Consider the following 17,082-nt stretch of genomic DNA (forward strand, 5'->3'; position numbering starts at 1 on the left):
GTAAAACAGTAGATAATTTTTTTTTAATGAAAAATCAAACTAGCTCCTGAAGAGTTCAGTGGCTCAGTCTCTGACATGAGAAATGGACTTTCATAGAGTTTATAAAGATTCAGAGCCCTTGAAAGTAGTGTTCTACCTGCTTTTTGTTAATAGAGAGCTTGACAGTCTCTAAAATCATGAATAAAATGCAAAGAGAAATTTATACAGTCTTAACACTTTCTGTGCACGTTCAAGAGTCAAAAGTCAGTCTGAATTTAGAAACTACGAAGTGGCATAGGTCCCTGTTTAATGACAACCCATCCCTGCCGGATTTACTCATGTAATTGGGTGTTCACAGCGAATCGCCGCAGAGCCTGCGGGGAAGCTGGGAGAGCTGGCATCGGTGCTGAGTCTAGGCGGTGAGACTGGAAACTCCGGTGTCTCAAAGAATATGTCAGAGTAGGAATTTTTCCGAGTCCAATTGCCTAGACCTGCTGCTTACATGCCTGGAATTGGTGACAGCAATTGTCCTCTTCTCTGACTGGGTCTGGACGTATTCGGAGCCATTCAGAAATAGGGGCCAGACCGAGTGACAGGTCAGAGAAATCCAAAAGGACTTACATCAGAGAATTAATGAAGTTACATAAATAAAAGGAAGTAGAACATCAGAAGTTCTGTGTTATTCTTCATTTTTTCAGAGGTAAAGCCCCTTCATTTACATGTATTTTCTTTAAGTCTCGGCATGGCTGAAAACAGCATTTCTGCTTTATTTCTGTAAACTGACCACTGCAATATCCTAATATACATGAATCCTAAATATGTTATTTTCAGAAGTCACAAATTATACTGGATGCCTTCAAATTTACATAGCTGATTTATGAAGACTGCTATTTTTCCTTTGGAAAATTAGATCCCTTTTAGTCGAAATTACCATGTTTCACAAAACAGAAAGATTAGTGTTTGCCAAAACACTTTTAAAATAAAAAACTGCTGGTTACTTAAAAAGTGGAAGTGTTGTGTTTGTTTATACAGCATCTACATGGTGAAAAATAAAGTTGTTGATTTAGATTATTTCAATCTTACCAAATAACAATTTTTTTAATAATCAAAAAATACAAATCTCAGATCTAGATTGCTCAGCTACCTCTTAAAACAGAAGCAAAAAGTCTTTCTGTAATTCTGTAACCCAGAATTTTGCCCATCAGAGTCAGCTGGAGTGTTCCCAGCAGGATGCTCACAGTGCTCATCTCCACTCCCACTGGAAAGATTCTTAACATTTGTTTTTCATCTCAGCAGTCGTTAATTAGCTTTCATTTCTTTGGCCTCTCATTTGTATTTTCCAAACGCAAGTGCCATGTCTAAAACCCCTTTTGATGAAAATGTAAGGTTGAGCATGCTTTATGTCTTTTGAATGAGCGTTGACTTCCAATACGTCCCGTGTGCATTTCAACATATCCTTTCTTGGAACTTCCCTGTCTGGGAGATCTTGATTTACAAAATATACCTTCATGGGCATATGAAGGTGCAGCAAGTAAAGCCATAGGCTTTACAAAGGACTGATGAACAGTTCCTTTCTACTTTAGGGAGCACAAGTCATCTACACTGCTAGATAAAAGAAGTCATGATATCACAATTCAGGCAACAGGCTGCTGTCCCAAAGAACCGGAACTTACCTTTTTTTTTCCTGCTGAAAATGAGAAAGCAATGTCAAACTCAAGAAAACTAAATTTTTATAGAGATCTCATTGAATAGCTCATGACCAGCTCTCCAACCTTTGCATCTGAAGCTAAACTTATTGGAAGACACATCTTAAACAAATAAAGCCACTCAAAATACATTGTTTTAAAAATCAGGTTACAGGAATATCATCAGAGGATATCACTAATATGAGAATTTACTATTTACAACATTTGTCTTTTAAACTTTTATATACAAGCTGTAAGCCTCACCAATCTGGTCATTACATTTCTGAAATAAAGGCTCCTTTAACAAGGTACACAAACGCCTGGACTGTTCTTGCTTCCTTGAGGGAGCATTCCCGCGTGAATTGACCAGCATTAAGAATTTGATCTATTTATATCTTGAATAAACATTCTTTTATTTCAATGTTTGCAAACTTAAACAGTTAAATGAACTTTTCCTTTACGGAATACACAGACTTTCTAATTAATGAGATGCCCAAATAACAACTTGTGCTCAAAATCCTCTGATATTTGCATTATTCCCAGGGTCAGAATGCAGACTCTGGTGTGGAGAATGGAAATGTCTGTACCTTGTGCTCAAAGACCATCTGCCCTACTGGGCAGCTGTAACAGACACTGATCCTGGTTAAATTGGGAAGATACTGAACAAAATGTCACAAGAATGCTTCTTGCACTTTGTGAGGACTTGGAACCACACGTGCACTTTGGGTCTCTAATGGCTCTGGCAGGAATTGTGGGAATAGCAGCCGACACGATGCCGGAAAGTAAGAAGTCAAGAGCAAAAAAAATATTGGGATTGAGACAGATCTTGACGTTGCACAAGTCATACTTAAATAAGCGCCAAGAATGACTATTCAGAGGCCAGTAGCCCAAAGATACTTGGCTTCTCTTTTCATTTTTAATCATTTTGTTCCAGGCACGTATAAACAATACCTAATTGTAGGAAAGCTGGGAGGCAATTTTCAACTCCAAAGAGTATGTAAAAGGGTAAAGGAAACTGATGTTAATAGGGAGAACCAGACTTAAGCACTATGTGACAAGCCTCAAGGAACTTCACAGCAAATAGACTGACAATCTTAAGGCACGGCTATGTTCTGGAAGGAAATCAGGAGAAAAGTAAAGATTCAAGAAAGATACCAGAAAATAAAAAACTGAGCAAGTGTGGTGGGTTGACCTTGGCTGACCGCCAGGTGCCCCCCAAACTGCTCTATCATTCTCCTTCCTCAGCTGGACAGGGGAAGAAAATACAATGAAAAGATCATGGGTTGAGATAAGGACATGGAGATCACTTACCAGTTATCATCACGGGCAAAACAGACTCATCTTAGGGAAAATAATGTAATTTATTGCCAATTAAACAGAGTAGGATAATGAGAAATAAGAACAAATCTAAAACCAACTTCTGCCCCCTCTTTGCTTCCTGTCGGCTCAACTTCACTCCCAACTCTTCTACCTCCTCCCCCGAGCTCTGCAGGAGGATGGGGCATGGCAGTTGTGGTCCATTCATAGCACTTCATCTCTGCCACTAATTCCTCCTCACACTCTTCCCCTGCTCCATTGTGCAGTTCCTCACATGGGATACAGTCCTTCATGAATTTCTCCAAAGTTGATCCTTCCCACAGGCTGCAGTTCTTCACTAACGGCTTTAGCATGAGCTCTTTCCAAAGAGTACAGTCCTTCAGGAATGGACTGCTCCAGAGTGGGTCCCCTTCAGTGCCACAGGTCCTGCCAGAATACTTACCCCAGCGTGGGCTCCTCTCTCCACAGGCCACAGGTCCTGCCAAAACCCTGCTCCAGTGTGGGTTCCCCATGGGCTGCAGGTGGATACCTGCTCCACCATAGACCTCTACGGGCTGCAGAGGGACAACCTACCTCACCATGGTCTTCATTAGGGATTGCAGGAGAATCTCTGCCCCAGCGCCTAGAGCGCCTCCTCCCCTTCCTTCTTCACTGACCTTGGTGTCTGCAGGGTTGTTTCTCTCACATATTCTCACTCCTCTCTCCCACAGCTGTTGCACAGCTTTTTTTCACCCTTTCTTAAATATGTTATCACAGTTACCAACGTCACCGACTGGCCCAGCTTTGGCCGGCAGTAGGTCCATCTTGGAGCCAGCTGCAACTGGCTCTGTCAGGACATGGGGACAGCCTCTGGTGTCCTCTCACAGAAGCCACCCTTGCAGCCTCCCCCACCCCAGTTGCAAAAACTTTGTCATGTAAAACCTATATAACAAAAAAAATAAAAATAAAAATATTATTGTGGACATATGAAACAGTAAACCAACAGAAACACTCTAGGTAACTGACTTTTATGAAATCAGCATTACCCAATAGGCTCATCATGTTACTGTGGATCTTACAATGTTTGGCATGGTTAAACTCTGATTTATAGAGTCAAGTTAAAGTATTAGTATGAGTATCTCAGCTTTCATTTCTGAAAAAAAAAAGTTTCTAGCTATTATAGCTGTATTTCAGTGAAACCGGGCTCCTCATTCTAGGGAAGTTAACTTATTATTCCTGGGGGATGTAGTGGGGTTGTGTGTGCTGAAAATTTCCAATTATAACATATATATTATATTTGTATATAATATATATTATTATATATATTATTATATTCTTTATGTATATATTATATTATATAATTATTGAGAACAAATAATTTTAAACTAGACTTCCTCTTTTCCATAACTCTAACAGAGTGGTAATAATTTAAGAACTATACACAGAAAGGAATCTGACTTTTACAGTGTGTTTGCAAAGGAATGAAAAAGGAATGACAAGAGTCAGTGCCGTCTTGGTTCTTAAGTAAGACTTATATGATTACTTAAAATACATTATTACAGACTTCCATAAAGAGCCTGGAGAGGCAGATTCCCTCCTTTGGTATCACTGAAGACCTGTTACATTTCAGTGGAGGGTTCTGTGTTTCAACTTTTTTTTTTACTCAGAAGACTTTTGGACACCAGTTCTGCGCGTCCTTTAAAATGATCTCCTTTTCCTACAGATTTCGAATCACACAAATGCAGGAAATTCTTATAATAAATGTTCTATAAATAGCCTTGTTTTGATGGATTAGTATTTCTGATTCTTCTAACCTTCTAACACTGTTTGTCTGGCAATAATCTAACTGAAAAAGTAAGAAAATGTTCTGGAGGTTGCAACTATTTCAACAGCATCTAAGGAACAAGTTATCCTTTTAGAGTGTTCTGAATAAAAGTAAGTGAATTAAATCCAATTAATAAAACGTTTCTCATGAGGAAAATGTTCTGTTGGTGATTCCCCAGTGTCACATGGTTTCTCTGCACAGAGAAATACGTGAACAAAACGAGGAAGACAGCCCTTAATCATGAAGCAGACAGGCCTGACCTTGTCTCAGTCATTAAAGATGAGATCAAGCGTGAGGGAGGATTTCTCAATTGGTTTTTTGTTCGTTGCCTATTTCTAGCATCTTGTCATCCATCTATCAATTAGAAATTCTGTCACTTGCAATTGCTGCCTAAATCAGTAATTACTTCAAACCACATAGGTAATTTAACATAGTCCTATTTAAAAAGAATAATTCAACAGCTGTTGAAGGCCTGATGGAAAAACAAACCTATAAATGCAGTGGCTGAAATATGTTTGAACATATTCAGTGTAGGCTGTGTTTGTATGTGGAAAAAGCCCTTCTAAAAGCAATAAAACTGCTTCCAAGAAGTATTTACTTATACTTTAATTAAGCAACTGTATTCATAGACATATTATCACACGGCAATTCATACTAATCTTGATGGTAATACAACTGTTTGCAACTGTCCTGAAAAGATTAGTTTGCATCCATGTGTGGTAAACAGATATGTGCATATTTGCATTGTAAAACCTAGTGTTTTGCTAAGGGACAAGGGAATGAACACGATTTTGAAGTTATAGTCTTTTTGCCATGTCATGACAGCCTCCAGAAATATCTGTTTTTCACGACATGCCACTCTCATCATTACTTTTTTCAAACTCTTCTGTTGTATGTGTTTAATTAAAATAAGGCTTATCTGAACTGCTCAACAGCATTAAATATGTTATTATGCTCCAAGGTTTCCACATTGTGTAAACCATTTCTCCCCGTACCCCAAGTTATGCCTTCAACTAAAAAAAGAAGTTGGGCTGAACCGACAGCTCTGATTGATGACTGCAAATCTCGTCCTTCTTTCCTTCCCTCCCACTTCAACATGCCTGCTTTAAATGATTGCTTTCCTGAGAGCTGTGATGAAGAAACCGCTGGAGTGAGTGAGGCTGATCAGATAGGAACGAAAACTGACTTAATAAATTATTTCTCTCTCACAATCAGCATGAAGAGTTAATGTTAACTGGGTGTTCCAACACAGTTTGAGGTTTTGTTTATCTGCAGCTGGGGTCACCTCTGAATACATATGAGTTAAGGAGATTGGAGGTGGAGGTAAGAAGCGGCATTTAGCTGTTCTCTGTACTTTATTTATGTTTGAAGAAAGCTGAAAGCTCAGTTACGTGACCTGTGGTTGAAGAGTCTGTTTGGTATTCAGGTGTAATTGGTAAAGAGAAGCTAGGCGCTTTTTTACTTCATCAAGAGCTGGGGGCAACTGGTGAAATTAATTTTTTTATTTGGGGTGTCTAAGTTGTGATTTCTAAGTTAAATTATGCAAACCAAAATCCAAGTAAGCCCATAAGCCCTGTTTGTATAGACCAAAACTGGTGAAATAAATGCAGTCACCTTTTGAGAAATATCCCAATATGTCCTTATGTCCCTTTTGTGTAGAAAAACATCTTATTTGTTGGGCCAGAAGCTTCAACCGCAATAGTAAGTCCAACACCTATTGCAGTGAGTAACTGATTGGGATTTCTCCAATTCAGTCAGAATATCAAATTAATACACTTTAAAAATACTCACCTTATTTGTTTAAAAGATCAATTGTAAGGCAAAGTCCTGAAATCCCTTCTGGAGTTTATCTGAGAAAGGATACAATAAAAAGTGTTCAAAGTCTCTCAGAATTGAAACATAGTCTGGAAAGACATGATCACAAATAATTAACTGAAAAATGCTCTATCTGAGTCAGGACAGGTAGGTGTTATCCTACAGTATTCCATGTTATTGTAAAGAGCTTTTAGCTTATTTTACTTTATGTGGAGTAGAAGGTGTTAAAAATCCAGTGCAGAAAAGCTCTAGAACATTTATCTTTTACAGTTCTGGTCTTAAAAATAAATCAAAACAGTAGAGTAGTGTTTAGAATTCAGTCCAGATTATACAGGTAGAGGATTAAGCTAGTATTGTTCTATTTTAAATCAGTGAGATACAACAATTACAGTAATTTTACCAACAACTGAAAGCATGCAGAAGTAACAAATAATCATAACTTTAGAGCTGCAACTAGAATCACTGAGCAGAGCTTTTCTGGTTGGTGTCATCTGCCAGGTTTGTAGTTTTGTGGTGGAGATAAGTAATTTTCTGGGAAAGTGCACCAGCACCACTGGAAATGCAGAGCACATTTCAGAGCATAGGAAGTGCTGCTGGGCACCAGTCCAGACAGGCAGGTAGAAGGGAGGAAGGAAAGAAGAAAAGGTACAGAGGAGAGGGCAAGCTACAAAGCGAGATGCAACAAATTCAACTGGAAATTTCTGCACTTTAGCACTACAACTGTAATGTAAACACGCAAGCATGGGCCTTAATAAAACTTTCATAAAAAAAAAATACAAGAATTCTCAACCTTTACACGTAAGCACAGTGGTTTTACAGCCAAAGAAGACAGCTGCTATGAGCAGGGATCTGAAAGGGAAGGGCTGCACTGAAAACTTAAGAGGGAAGGAAACCCACAGCAATGTGAAACTTGGAAAGGTTTGATAAAGTGGTAAAAATAGGCAGTCATCTCCTGTTAGTAACCATGTCTTCTGCCAAGGTGAGCTTCTTCACAGCTATTCCAAAATCTTGGATTCTTGTCTTCAGAATATTTTGACTTGGCTGTATGACGGTTAAGGCTCAGCTTCCCCTCTGCTGTTTTGCAGCACTGTGTTTTGGACACCACAGAAGTGAAATGGGACAGACTGGGAAAGGATCTGAACTTTGATCTCCGGTCTCTAACATTATATCCTTAACCACCAGGCTCCTACACAAAAGGAAAGTACTTTTGCCAAGAGCACAACAACGTGCCACCTGGTCTTAGGTTCCTCCCGTTCACTAAGGTGTCTATCCCCGAGTAATGAACCCCACTCCTACAGCCTGTTCTGGAGCCTGAAAGCATCAAAATTTCATTTATAACCCTATGTCAGAATATGAAGAACTGCGTCTGGGGCTACTTCTGTTTCTTCTTCTTAGCTTCTTACCTAAAATTTAAGTAGTTGAAGCTGAGAGGAACTTTATTTCAATTGTTAAATGGTTTGATTTTTTTTTTAGAAGGCTGACTGTACATTTAAATATCCAGATCTTCCAGGTCCACATGGAAATATCTAACCCAGTAGTCTGACACCAATCTTATTTACTATTCAGAAAATTTCTTTGTCAACTTGAAGCTGGGAGGTGATGTGAACTCTGTTCTAACATAACTTAAGGAAATAGGTAAATACCAGGGAAAAACTAAGAAAGGCCTCTCCTTTGTTACAGAAAGTCATGCCACAGAGTTTTTTTTGAAGAAGTGAGCAAAAGTGGGACATGGGAAATCCTGTGTATGTGGTCACTTCAGTTTGAAAAAATTGTTCAACACAATCATCCATCAAATGTTCCTGAAGAAACCAAAGAGGCAAAGCATGAGAAGGGAAATCCTTTCGCGAACGAAGAACTGCACACAATATAAGCAACAGACGGCAAGAGGAAGTAATCAGTTTCTTTAATGATTTTAACAAAGCTCCGAGATCAGCAGGGGAATGAATACTGCAGAAATTTGTGCTAGGGCTCATGGAGCTCAGCAAAATTTTAAAGATTAGGCAAAGAGGAGAAATAACGAATTGACAAATTAAAAAGTTATTCAGATAACAAATATGAAAACTGAGTCTGAAGAACCACAGAAAAGTCTTATGACATTAAATGACTATGTAATAATTTTTTTCTGAAAATGTAAGTGAAGCTATGTACATAGAAGGAAATAGTCCTAAAATTGCTGGAATTCTGAGCTGTTATCAGTCAGGAATCTGAGTGATGAGAGATTTTGGACAGAATAGGCAGTTCTATGAGAATGTACTCTGAATAACAGTCAGAATAGCAAACAAAATTTTGGGAACTGTATTGAACTTTTTATCCTGCAAGAGAGACTGCTGAAGTAAGACATGACAGAGTTCTGTAAATAACGTGATAGAAGTTAATTGTTCTTTATTCTAATACAGGAATTAACTATTACGGCTTAGAGTGAAATAATAATAAAAAAAAAAAAAACAAACCAAAACAAAACCAAACAAAAAAACAACATCCCACACGAAACAAAAGCAAAAACATATGCAAAACAAAAGGTGTGCCTTCACACAGCTAAGCTACAGAATTACATGCTGCTATTAGTTTACTTGGGTTCAGAAAGTGAGAGAAAAGGATTCTTGAAAAAAAGTCTATTTAAAGCTGTTTAGCACAAAAAAACTCTTTTCCAGTAAACTACAGCCTGTTATAGGCTGGGGGAATACTCGAGAGAAATTTTTTCTCTTCTTTTACTATTCTGTAAGCATTTCCTATTTGGATAGTGCTTGGATACTAGGCTAGATGGACTTTTAGTTTGATCCCATTCTTTTGTTTTTATATCCTTATGAAAATTAGGTATTTCATGTAGTACCAGGGAGGCTGACTTTATATCTGGTTGATTCAGTCCTGGTGCCTGAAATTAAACTGAGTAAAAGGAGCTTTCTGTTTCTCATTTATGGTCCTCTCCCAGCTATGACAAGTAAAATGTCACAGTTCAGCAGAACAGAGCAGCGGCTGTACGGGCAAACAGGAGAAAGTCGATAACAAGATGATCTTTATGAATTTTTATTTTTTTTTCTCTTTTGCTTACTGGTCCTGCTGCAGAGAATTTGTTTCTTCTGCAGGCATTCTGTCATTTTAACTCATCTCACTTTGAGGTACTCTGAAGAGTAGTTTGACTAAAGAAAATGATGAGATACAAATATTTGGCAGGATAGGTCTTGTATGCAGACGTTTTGATTGCTGCTAGCAGTTTGGCACTCCTATGTTTGTTCGGTGTGTAGGTGTGCCTCTTTTCATGTATGGAGTGCATGAGGAATCTCTACCCCTAGAGACTGTGGCAGGTGTATTCAAAGTGAGTGAATTAATTAAAGGAGTCACAAAGGGTTTCTTCATGAACGTGGTTGAATTAAAGTTGAGTATGTTACTTGTTTGAATATCTCATTTGATTCTGGAATTACAAAACAAAGCCACACAGGATGCTTAATAGTAGAGTGAAGCTTTTCAGTATTGTAAGGTTCTTTTCAGAGAGGCTCACAAATACAATTAATCAAGAGTCTCAAGGCTCTAAGAGTGTGGCTTTTGTGATGAATTTTCCTATTTAGATCTTCTTTGAAGGGGAAGAGAAAAAATCCTACAAAAATGAGTGAAGTATTCATGAAATAGTCTGGTAGCCTTCAAATAAGCCATTAATATTTACAAATAATCCCCCTCAAATTTTTTTTTTTTCAATTTGTTGATCTTTTTTCCACCATTATTTAATCCTTTAGAGTCAAAAGAACTTTTATTTGATTTTAAATATATCCTTTTTCTATATGACTAATAGCTCTGTTTCTGTACCCTGCTATTCATGTATTCTCCCTTAGACATAGCCATTAATATTGCCTTTACCTATCTCCCAATTTTTAGGTTTCTTTCTACGCTGAAATCTGGCTTTCTCCAAAGTAATTTTCATTATTTTTCTGCACAACAGAATATTTTCCTGATAGTTTTCTTATTCTCTTTTGTATGACAGTAATAATCCCCTTGTCCTCTCTGCCTCCTTATGGGAATGATGTTTTGTTACTTATTTTCACTGACCTTTGTGAATCGCTCTGAGTTCACACAGTCGTGTTTCCCCTAGTTTTAATTCCTGAAAAGGATCTCAGGATTTCTGGCCAAGATAACTGGCTGCTATATCAGTCCCTGATGGGAAGGGTGCCATAAATGTAGCATGGACATTAATAATTAAAATGTGGTGACGGGATCACCAGAAGCTCTTTCAGACCCTGGCTACACAAAATATCCTCTGGACTTTTCCCACTAGAATATCTTGTCCCACTTGCCACCGTGTTGCCTTTGAGCTCCCTGGTGCCCAACACTTTGATTCATATTCTGATCCCAGAGATATCAACCAACCATCTGAAGAGTCAAAGACTGGAAGAAGTACAAAAGAAGAAAGAGAGTGGTAGAATAAGGTACAATGCTTCCCAATTAAGTTCTAGCTTTTCCACAGATCTCCTGAGTGACATTTGCAAGTTGTTCAGCTCCATACCTTAAAAGACACTTAAGTGTTGCAATCCTCCAAATTCACTTTTAACATCCCATGTATCACAGAATCATAGAATAGTTTGGGTTGGAAGGAACCTTTAAAGGTCATTTAGTCTGAACCTCCCTGCAATGACCAGGGACATCTTCAACTAGATCAGATTGCTCTGAGCCCCATCCAACCTGACCCTGAATGGTCCCAAGGATGGGGCATCTACCACCTCTCTGGACAACTTGGTCCAGTGATTCATCATCCTTATCATTGTAAAAAAATTCTTCCTTATGTCTAGTCTAAATCTACCCCCTTTTAGTTTAAAGCCATTACCCCTTGTCCTATCACAACAGACCCTGCTAAAAAGTTTCTCCCCATCTTTCTTATAAGCCCCCTTTAAGCACTGAAAGGCTGCAGTAAGGTCTCCCCAGGGCCTTCTCTTCTCCAGGCTGAACAACACCAGCTGTAGTTCCTAGCATGAACTGTGTGCCCATCATATAAAACACAGACAAGGGAACAGCTGCATAACTTGTCCAAGCAAGAAAGACAGAAGAAAGGGAGTGTAGGTTAGATACATGTCTCATTCAACATATGATGTTTAACCATGAACTCTCAGCTGTGGTAATGGACTTCTCCGTGAGGAGTTGCTCCTCATAAGTGGGATTGTAGTCAAAATCATCCCTATTTCAAGATTTGAATCAATTCACACATCCCCACCTACCTCTGAACAACAGATGGTCTTTTGTGATAGTGCTGCTCAGGGGACGCCGAAAGGCTCAGGTATTGATGGCTTTCTCCTACCTGATTCACCAAGCTTAAGACTCCACCTTATATCTCAGCAGCCTTGAGTATATAATACATTTGGATAGAAGAAATTCAGGCACCAAGACCAGTATGTCTATACAGAGAAGGGCAGTCTGAACAGTGACTGTGAGCACTTACTGGCTACGTTTAACACTTCTCAGTGCAACAGTTCCTTGACTGTTTTGAATCACTCCAACTAGCTCTAGCACTGTGGATATAAGACAATCAGTGCCTCTTGGCCTCAGTGGTCCTCACTTGGTTCTGATCCCTTTTTATTTGGCAGTATCAACAGACTCTTAGAGGCCTTAGGTAAGCATAATTTTCTAGGATGCTTGTGATGTCTAAATAGCGGTTAAAGGTATCCCAGTCATCACTACTTTAGCTAAATTAATCTCCCTGCTCTTTGGAGAAAGTCAGGAAGCTGGAGAAGCAATTCAGATCCTTGGAACTTTAGTCCTTTTCTGCTTTCTACAAACTGCAGGGAACAGCTGAAATGACTCACCTCCTAACCTCACTTAATCCACTAAATGTCTGGATTTGGGTCCCAAAACCTCTTAGGGGTAATTTCCTTCCTCACGCTGGCACTGGGGATAAATGTATACCTAGATATAAGAAGCAGAGGGACTGGGACTAGAGCAGAGAATGAGTGCTGTGCATGTATTTAAGGATGAAATGTAACATTTGGCAATGAGACCAAGGCTCTATCTATGTGTCTTCACCAGGGAGAAAAGCCACTGGGACCTTTTTGACTATATGAGGGCCTCATCATATTATTCCTTTTTAGTTTTCCACTGCGTTTACTCTAGTGCTGAAACTTGCTTTTTTTCCTTCGCAGAGCTGGAACACAAGATCTTTTTTTTTTTTTTAAAGTATGCATGAACTAAACTGCTCTTACAAAATATACTAATAATAGTTAAAAAAAAAAAAAGAAAAAAAAAATTGTATAATCCCAGTAATTAAGAATAAGTACTTATTATAATTATTCGTTAAGCAAAAAAACCCATAAATGTTCCTACTAAGAACATTGCACAAAATATGGTTTAATTAACACTATGTTCCTTAATCCAGAATTGCAGGGTGTGGACCATATATTCCATACTACCCAGGCTGCATGTTCTGGACCTTCACCATGTTCAAAGCAACATCTCGGCAAATGGTACAGAATTTGCAATCCTGATTCAGCTCTTTTTAAGGACCGCGGTGAAAATTCCCACTGTTTTGTTGGGTTTTTTTTAGTTTTGTTTTAATTTGGGTGGTTTTCTTTTGCACAGTTCATAAACTGTACCAATGCCCACAGCTAAAGGTAGAGATGGCAACCTGGCACCTTCTCAGGCAGTGCTTAAAGTTGAAAGTCTTGGAAGAATGCAATAATCGCCTGTGTTACTTTTTTCCAAGGAGTCCCTAAACCCTCTTGTATGCAATGACTCTTTCATAAAGTTCCAGCTATGAAAAGTATGCATAATCAAGAGAGACAAAGAAAATAATTAAAATGTTGCAGCAGTGCAGGTCAACAGCTCCCCATGGGCTGGGACTGGGGCTGACGGCGCTGGGCTGGGCTGGAATGGGGACATGGGCCATGCGCGGGGTGGAGGAGGCCCCAGGAGGAGGTAGACAGGGAAAATAAGGTTTATGGGTGCCCTCAGGATCCTGACACAAAAACAAATGCAGACCTCCACAGACCTCCTCCTGGTTTAGTTCTAGGATTTCGAGCAGGGCCCATCCTCTGTGCTGCATCAACCTGCCCCTGTGCAAAGTGACACTCCCACCTCAAGCCTGGGAGCATCTCCCTTGTGTTCAAACAGACAGGGGAAGGGAAACAAGACCACAACATCTGGAAACTTTACAACCTCAACAAGAAGAAAGAGGTGCAAATAAAAAGGAACAGAAGTGAATGCAAGGCTCCAAGTGATGAAGATGAAGGATCTTGCCCAGCCCGAACAGCCTTTGTATTCCAACCTCAGTAAAATATTCAGTCTCATTTGACCCCTCTGCTTCAATCATCATTTAGTTGACAGAATGATTCTGTAACACACACAGAGTTTTAGTCGCTTACTCCTGATATTCCCTATAATTAGTTTCACACTGGGAGACTTTACAGGTAGTATAATGATTATTAGTAACTATTAATCATTATTAACTGTTTCTGGGATGAATTTAAAAGTTTCCAGCTATCTCAAAATCACACCCTAGAATTCATGCTAGTAATTTAATAAACGCCAACCTTTTAGCAGCCATGTGTTAGCTTTGGCACCATTGGTTTCATATGCTGACTGGGATGTTTGTCATTCTGCCACAAAGTTTTAAAAAAGTAAGTTCCATAAATCAAGGAGCACTTTATAACCACTAAGGCTGAAAACCTTCTACCTGCAGCAACAATGCCATTGATTTGACTTGACTTTGACAGGGAAAAGTATTTTTGCATAAAATTGACTAGTATTCGTAAACAAAACTGCCTTATCTTGAGGAAGGTCAGAAAACTTGACTGGCTTGACATAGCCACTGTGTAAAACTTTTCAGTTTCATAATTAGTTATCACCCAGATAGGTAAACTGTCATATTTATGCTCCCCCAGAACTACTTCAAATCACAAGCAACATTTTTTTTTTCACCTGTTTTAAAACATACTTTGGGTGGTTAGGGATCATCCCGTAGTTTCTGCTAGATCAAACAGATAAAATAAGTTAAGTCCTGTGCACTGGTGACTTGAGTGCTTTGCCTGTGCTGTCAGCAAATATGGGACTTGAGTGCCAAAGTTAAAAATAAATAATTACAACATTTAAATTACAGCAAGCATGCAGCATGGCTTAAGCTGCATCCAAGTCCTGTTTTCAGGACACGTAGACTTTCTCCTAAGTCACTACAAAAGGCTGAATCATAGAATCATAGAATCATAGAATGCTTTAGGTTGGAAGGGACCCTGAAGATCATCGAGTTCCAACCCCCCCACCACGGGCAGGGACACCTCCCACCAGACCAGGTTGCTCAAAGCCCCATCCAGCCTGGCCTTGAACACCTCCAGGGATGGGGCAGCCACACTTCTCTGGGCAACCTGTGCCAGTGCCTCACCACCCTCAAACTGAAAAATTTCTTCCTAATATTTAATCTAAATCTACCTGCTTCCAGTTTGAAGCCATTACCCCTTTTCCTATCACTACATGCCCTTGTAAAGAGTCTCTCCCCAGCTCTCCTGTAGGCCCCCTTTAGGTACTAGAAGGCCACAATAAGGTCTCCCCGCAGAGCCTTCTCTTCTCCGGGTTGAACAACCCCAACTGTCTCAGCCTTTCCTCATAGGAGAGGTGGTCCAGCCCTCTGATCATCTTCACGGCCCTCCTCGGGACCTGAACCTACCTGTGATTTTCCAAATTTGATTTACAATATCACAAAAACTTGAGGCACAGGAGACAAGCTGTCCCAACTACATCATGGGGAGCTGGGAATCCTCAGGAGATAAATTTGAGGTTAAGTTTTAGAAGCACGTATAAGGAAATCTGCTCCAATAAAATGATCTTTAGGGTGAATGAACAAAGAACAAATCATAACAGGAAGTAGCAGAAAAGGCACAAAGATAGCTTGTGCATTATGAGTAAGACTCGTGACAGAAAAGCCACCAGTGAAGTCACTTACATACAAAACTACTTACAAATACAGTCAAGGAAATCCTTCACTCGGAATTGATCATTTAGACATCCTGGCTTAACTGCAAAAAGAATGTAAGCTTAAAATCAAGCAGAAATTGCTTTTAGGCATCAAGGTATGCCTAATGTTGGCTTTCAGTCAGATGGGCCACGGCAGAAAGAAACACAATGGTGGCTCGTAGTTGTATGCAACTTTTACAGACCCAGACAAAAACAACCCCCCTCTGGCGCTTGTGCTCAACAGCTAATTAGATACTGATGGGCAAAGACAATAAAATGAATTATGCTATTTTCATACCAGTGTCATCTAGAGAGACACGTTACGTTGTCTGAATTACTACATAGGGAAGAACAAAACCACTTATACAGTCATATATAAGAGGATGTGTGGCAACCTACTGCCCTGCTGGAATATGTTGGAATGCCCAAAGCTAAACTCCCTTACTTGCTTAGAAGCACAGTCGCCTTGCTCAAATGAATATGTGCCTGTCTGTTGTACACCCAGATCCTGTAAAGTCTTGGATTTGTGTGAACATCTACAGATCACCTAAAATTAATTCAACACTAATCCATCATAAGTACTTTTCCTCATAAACATATGTGTAGGTGTGTCTATATAAGTGATCTAAGTACGCACGCAGGATGTGGTGATTGTAGTTTTAATTATCTCTGCGAGAAGAGTTTAAACTCCTGTCACCAAGAAAGCCTTAACTATCGGTTTGAAAGCAAAGTCACAAGCATGACCGTGCTTATCTCACTGTTCTCCCCCGCCCCGTTATTTAAGAGGTCCCAATGTAGTTATAGTGCTTTTTTACTGTGATTCTTATCTCTCTTTCCCTTTAAGTGTTTTGTTATTATGCCTTTAAGGCTGTCATTTGGTAATTTATAGTTTTTCTGTTATACTATACCGTAAGTCTAAATCCAGCAGTTTCCTGTGTTGGTGGAAAACTGAGTTTTACATTCTTCGATCTACACTCTGCTATTCCAACTGCTTTCACAAATCAGGGATTTAAATTGTCTTGCCTAAGGCAATTTTAAGCTCCTGAAGCAATAAAATAGCAATAAGACAATGACCTTGCTGCGTAAGCGGTACAACATTTTAGGAGTTGTTATGCTGATAGCGTTTTATCTCTGTGTTTTCAGGGAGCATGTTTTTCAATACAGGTAAATTGTATTGTCCATTTAGTCACTTGCTCAGCAATTTGAAAGAAAAACTTGTACCCAACGCGCTCTGAGAACTTGCTGGGCTGTGTCATGGTCTATTACTTTCAAACAGTTTTGTGGATAATTAAGATTCCCTCAGGTTCTACCCTTGGAGAAGGCCATTGAAGAAATAGATATACAGTGCCCTTCTGCAAAATACACAGGGAATACTGTAGGCAAAATAATCTGATATTCTAGTTTTGCAGCTTTTACAACCAAGTATCTTGATGCCTCGGTGAAATCATAGTATTGGCATTCAAACTTCAAACTTCATAGTATTGGCATTCAAACTTCAATTTCTTCCTACCTTTATACATGGTCTAGATATTTGAGATTAGGCATCTCACATGCTTAGCATGAATG

The sequence above is a fragment of the Vanellus vanellus genome (genome assembly GCF_965231255.1).
Source record: "Vanellus vanellus genome assembly, chromosome: 1".
Classification (NCBI taxonomy): Eukaryota; Metazoa; Chordata; class Aves; order Charadriiformes; family Charadriidae; genus Vanellus; species Vanellus vanellus.